This window comes from Meles meles, unplaced genomic scaffold (assembly GCF_922984935.1).
Source record: "Meles meles unplaced genomic scaffold, mMelMel3.1 paternal haplotype, whole genome shotgun sequence".
NCBI classification, from domain to species: Eukaryota; Metazoa; Chordata; class Mammalia; order Carnivora; family Mustelidae; genus Meles; species Meles meles.
In genome coordinates, this window is record NW_025721617.1 from 60,600 (window position 1) to 66,782 (window position 6,183).

Sequence of the window (6,183 nt, forward strand, 5' to 3'; positions counted from 1 at the left end):
CACTGAGCCACCCAGGTGCCCCGTCCTCCGTGTTCTTTGTTATGCTCCACAAATAAGTGAAACCATATGATACTTGACTCTCTCTGCTTGACTTATTTCGCTCAGCATAATCTCTTCCAGTCCCATCCATGTTGCTACAAAAGTTGGGTATTCATCCTTTCTGATGGAGGCATAATACTCCATTGTGTATATGTACCACATCTTCCTATCCATTCATCCGTTGAAGGTCATCTTGGTTCTTTCCACAGTTTGGCGACCGTGGCCATTGCTGCAATAAACATTGGGGTACAGATGGCCCTTCTTTTCACTACATCCGTATCTTTGGGGTAAATACCCAGCAGTGCAATTGCAGGGTCATAGGGAAGCTAACATTGAGATACCACCTGACACCAGTTAGAATGGCCAAAATTAGCAAGACAAGAAACAACGTGTGTTGGAAAGGATGTGGAGAAAGGGGAACCCTCTTACACTGTTGGTGGGAATGCAAGTTAGTGCAGCCACTTTGAAGAACAGTGTGGAGATTCCTCTACAAATTAAGAATAGAGCTTCCCTATGACCCTGCAATTGCAACTGTGATTTTTGGACAGAGAGTGAGAGATCACAAGTAGGAAGAAAGGCAGGCAGGGGGGAGGGAGAACCAGGCCCCTGCTGAGCAGAGAGCCAGATGTGGGACTTGATTCCAGGACCCTGAGATCACGAACTGAGCCAAAGACAGAGGCTTAAACCACTCAGCCACCCAGGCACCACTGATTCATTTTTTTTTTAATTGAAGCATAGTTGACATGAAATAGTATATTAGCTTCATATGTACATTATACGATTGAACACTTTTTTCCTTATTCTGTGTTGACCAGAAGTGTAGCTACCATTCTTTGCCAGAGACAATATTCCAATAACATTGACCATATCTCCTATGCTGTGCCTTTTATACCACGTGTCCATTCCATAATGGGAAGCCTGTGTTTCCCACTCCCCTTCACCCATTTCTCCCATGCCCCACTCTCTTCTCCTCTGAGAACTCCTTTAGCAGATCAGTTTGTTCTTTATATTTATACATCTGATTCTGCTTTTTGTTTTGTTTTGTTTTTCATTTGTTTTGCTTTTCAGATTCCACATTGGAGTGAAATCCTATGGTATTTGTTTTTCTCTGTCTAACCAATTTCTGTTAAATTTATACCCTCTGTGTCCATCCATGTTCCAAATGGCAAGATGTCATCATTTTTGGGCTTAGTTATTTTCATATATCTATATCTATCTATCTATCTATCTATCTTCACCTATTCTTTATCCATTCATCTATTTGTTGTAATATATCACCTGCTCTTCATCCATTCATCTATTTGTTGTAGACAGTAGGAGTTATATTAATTTTTCAATCTGGCAAAAAACCCAAAAAGAAAAAATATCACATTATACTCATATCTATGTACAGTGTGGACATATTCAGAGGACTGACATTATGAAACCTTATTTCTCTTCAACCCCATGAGAAGTGCATATGCCATAATAACACTTTTCAATAACAACCCATTAGCAGGCATACAGACATCATGACTTTACATTTCAATACATGAGAAAAAAGACATACTCCCAGCACTGTCTTTCCTCAAAACTTCTGCCTGTTTCCCACTCTAATAGAGCAGGTCTTCACACGTGCTTTGGATACTTCATCATTTAAACTACAACAGTGGCTATATTAGAAGTCCTGTCCTTTCCATGTCCAAACTTAAATGAGGAAGTAGAAATTATAATAACAAACAATGGCTTATCAATGCGTATAGTTAAGTTTACCTGCAAAGATGTGTAAAATATTGCATGAAAGTAAAAATTAACAAGGCTATCATAAAGCAGTCTTCTTTACATTACAGATCATAACAGACACTTAACACTGTCGTTAAGTTTTACAAATGAATTATTTATATTCAAATTACAGCAGTTCCCCAAATCTAAGGAAAAGAAAATGGGTTGAGAAAGTTTCAAAGACTTTCACACCCAAGCCCTGTGTCCTCCAGCTGCCACTGGCCACAGTGATGACATACCCTGTGTGTTGTTATAAGACACAATGTCCAAATAAGCCATGTTCTACTTTTATCTAATATTACCTGTTACAGACCAGTGAATTCTTTGAGATGAAAAACAATCAAAAAATTCAGGATACAGAGCACTTTGACAACATACAATATCTGAAATTGTTCAAAGCTCTGAAAACAGTCTTTTAATGGAAAACTGAATCTTTTTATGCTCAGTTTCAACCTTGCTGGGAAAAAAAAATAACCATGACTAATCCCTGATACACATTGTTAACCATTTGTCTGTCTTTTGTCTTGGTCAGTGTTCATGATCTAGAGCCAGACCCAGAATATTTCTCTACATTTTCTCCAAGGGCTTCTTCAGGCACAGTGGTCATTCTGCTTCTCTCTCCTTCTGTCTGGCCCCTGTGGACATGAGTATCAGGACTTGCCTATTATCTGGCAGGGAAATCACACCCATGAGCTCTCTGTTTCAGTTGTGACCAGCAGCCCACAGATATCAGCCCACAGTAATCAGCCCAGGATCCACAGCTTACTACACTTCATGACACCCTCAAGACACTGTAAGTAGTGCTAAGGGCCTGGGTCACTGTGATATCTAGGTTACTCTATGTTTTCTCAGCAACAAGGTTACTTTACATCAGACTTGGAATAAATGTCTACAGCTTCTCCTGACTCATGCACCACAGCGAAGGTTGGCAACCTTCTTTCTAAAAAGATGTTCAAGGCTTTCCTGATGGAAGTGTTCTGGTGGATGAAGGGATATAGAGGTGGGTCCCAAAATCAAGGGCATCTGGGTTCTGCTTCATGAAGGTAGACTTTGGTATATCAGACATAAAATGCTGGGAAACTTCAGGATTCTTTTGAGGGTAAGTATATAAAGTGCATTCCCACTGATAGAATAACTGGCAAGGCATGGATTTTTTTTTTTTAATCAGCAAGTGTACAGCATAGAAAAGGCTTGGATCTGGAGCTATGTTAACTAAAGGCTTATGTATTTTGGGGGGCTAAGACTCCCTCCATGTTTCAATGTTATGTGCTTCTAATTCATAGATCTGTAGAAGGGGCAACTTATACTATCTCTGTGGTGTATTTATAAATGATGAAATCTCAGCATTTCTACAAAACTTTGTTTTGTACTCTCCTGCAATGGTGCTGCTGGAACAACATTGGATGCTAAGGCAAAGATGGCTCTCTAATTGGTAGTATCAGAGACAGCAAGTTTTCAAGGGGTTGGAATGGTGCAGTGATCCTTGTGTGACCTTGCGAAGTTCATGAAAACCAATTTTCTGAATCTTGTTCTTCTTCCAACTGAAATTTCTCCCACATGCTGACTTTGTGATCCAGGGCTGCAGTCTGCTGCTACCAAGAAGGAGGAGGACCAGGATCTGCCAGTACTTCTAGGCTCTTCTCTGCCCAGAGGTGTGTGGGAATCAGGGTCTGGGTGGGGGCTTTCTGGGGGTGTGGGTGGAGTGCAGAGCCACGGGGTGGTGGGAAGTTTGTGGGAGTGCTCTGGAGTGTGTGAGCATAGAGGTGCCAGAGAGGCCTTGGAGTGCATAGGCACCAGGTTATGGGCTGTGACTTTCTGGGAGGTGAAGGTGGGACTTTTGGCTAGGCAAGCAGGGAAGTGGTTGGCTGAAAGGCAGCCCTTATGCAAAAATCTCTGGGAGATACCTGGGTTGTTAACATAGCTTGGCTAGTGTAAGTCATACTACAAGAAACATAGGGTCTTCACACTGAAGACATCCCGGCAGATTGGGTGAAGCTAAGAGCTAACTGCTGTCACAGGGCTCTTTTTGCAGAGGGTGGCTGGAGTGGAGATGTATCAGGTGCTGAGGTTTTCTGGGATTGTCTTCATGGGGTGGGGTAGCCTGACAGTACATCTGTAACTGCAGTGGGCATGGGCAGGAATGTTCCAAGGCTCTCTGAAGAGAGGACGCTTTGGGAGATAGCTATAGCTGGGGTGGATTTAGGATGGCAGTTGTTCTCTGTGCACAGTACCCACTAGCAAGATGGCTGAAACTCAAGTGGATGAAAACTGGGATATCTTCAGCACTCTGAGTGTCCTGACAGAGTGTGAGCTATGGGATCCTGGGATTTCCACATAGGGTACTCCTTTTCAAGGCATCTGGAGGTCAAACATGACCCAGGATGTCACATACCCATATAACTAAGGGTGACCCATGCAAGATGGGAGCAGACCTGGAGTGTTCTTGGATGCTTAGCAACTGTGCCAACTCAGTATGATGTCTGGAGCTCTAGTGAATGCTGACAAGGAGCATCCCAGTGTGTGCCATGCTGGAGCTGCTTCTTGGCACAGCTGGGTTTGAGTGGGCTGGGGACCCTGGGATCAACGAGGTGGTACACCAGCGAGGATGCTCAGACCTTGCTTCTGTACATACTATCAAAGTGGAGCAGAATTTGAGCTTGCCTGTGACTTGACACAGAAGGAGATCCAACACCCCTCCTTCCCCATTGTGTTGGGGGGGGAGCTCTCAGGGAAGATCCTTCACATTCTAGTTGCTCTCTGAACTGTAGCTTGTTTTCTGTGTGCCAGTGCAGACACATTAGCTTACAGCCCACAGAACTATCCCTTCCACTGCAGTTGGCAGGCTGCTGAGGGGTGATTCCTGTGTTATGATGTCTCTGTCTCTGTTTTCTGCTGTGCAGAAGCTGTTCAGGCTGTTCTCGGTTCTTCTTCACGAGGATCTATAAATAGGTGTAGATTTGGTGTGTCTCTCGAGGAGGTGGGTTCAGTTCTCACCTTAGGTGGGATGAGTTAGGTCACCATCATGCACTCTTATATTTATAAACTTGCTCAAGTTTATTTCACTTCTCAGAAGCTTTATTTCCTATCTGTAGAATAGAATTTTTTTCTCTCAGGATCAAATAGCCTCACTTATCTAATTTGCTTGGAACACAGTAGGTGCACATTAAATGCTTCTCCCTCCCCTAGTCCAACACCATGCTCTCCAAAACAAATGTCCCTTGAGTTTGCAGATAAACTGCACCTCCCCACCTCAATGTCTGAAATTCCTTTTAAAATAATTATTATTATATAATTCACCATTCAATACATCATTTCTTTTTGATGCAGTGTTCCAAGATTCATTGTTTACATATAATACCCAGTGCTCCATGAAATATGTATCCTCCTTAATACCCACCACCATGTTCACTCATCCCCTCACCCCCCACCTCTTTAAAATCCTCACTTTGTTTATTGGAGTGTACAGTTTCTCATGGTCCATCTCCCCCTCCAATTTCCCCCTTCTCCAAAAGCAAGGGAAACAAAAGTGAAAATGAACATTTGGGACTTCATCAAGATAAAAGTTTCTGCATAGCAAGGAAACAGTCTACAAAAAAGAGGCAACCCAGGGAATGGGAAAGGATATTCAAAAATGACAATAGAGACAAAGGGCTGATATCCAGGATCTCTAAATAACATAAAAATCTCAATAACTGCCACTCCCTCAAAAAAAAAAAAAAAGGATGATCAAGTTGAAAAATGGGCTGAAGACATGAACAGAAGATATATAAATGGCTAATAGACATATGTAAAAATGTTCATCATTGTTAGCCATCAGGGAGATTCAAATCAAAACCACATTGAGATAGCACATTACACCAGTTAGAATGGAAAAAAAAAATAACAGAGCAGTAAACAAGTGTTGGAGAGGATGGGGAGAAAGGGGTACCCTCTTACACTCTTGGTACAAATGCAATTTGGTGCAACCACTTTGGAAAACAGGGTGGAGATTGTGTAAGAACCATAAGAGACTATGGACTCTGAAAAACAACCTGAGGGTTTTGAAGGGTCAGGGGTGGGAGGTTGGGGCAACCTGAGGGTTTTGAAGGGTCAGGGGTGGGAGGTTGGGGGAACAGGTGGTGGGTAATGGAGAAGGCACGTTTTGCATGGAGCACTGGGTGTTGTGCAAAAAGAATGAATACTGTTACGCTGAAAAAATAAATAAAATGTAGAGACAAAAAAAAAATAGAGTTACAATTTTTTTTTAATAAGCATATAATGTATTTTTATCCCCAGGGGTATAGGTCTGTGAATCGCCAGGTTTACACACGTCACAGCACTCACGATAGCACATACCCTCCCCAATGTCCATAACCCCCTCCCTCTCTCCCAACCCCACCTCCC

The 6,183-nt window shown here is 42.5% G+C and overlaps 1 pseudogene; it reads right to left on the bottom strand.

Moving 5' to 3' along the window:
- Positions 1 to 2,403: 2,403 nt before the first annotated feature.
- On the bottom strand, positions 2,404 to 3,359 carry LOC123936610 (annotated as a pseudogene).
- Positions 3,360 to 6,183: the final 2,824 nt, after the last annotated feature.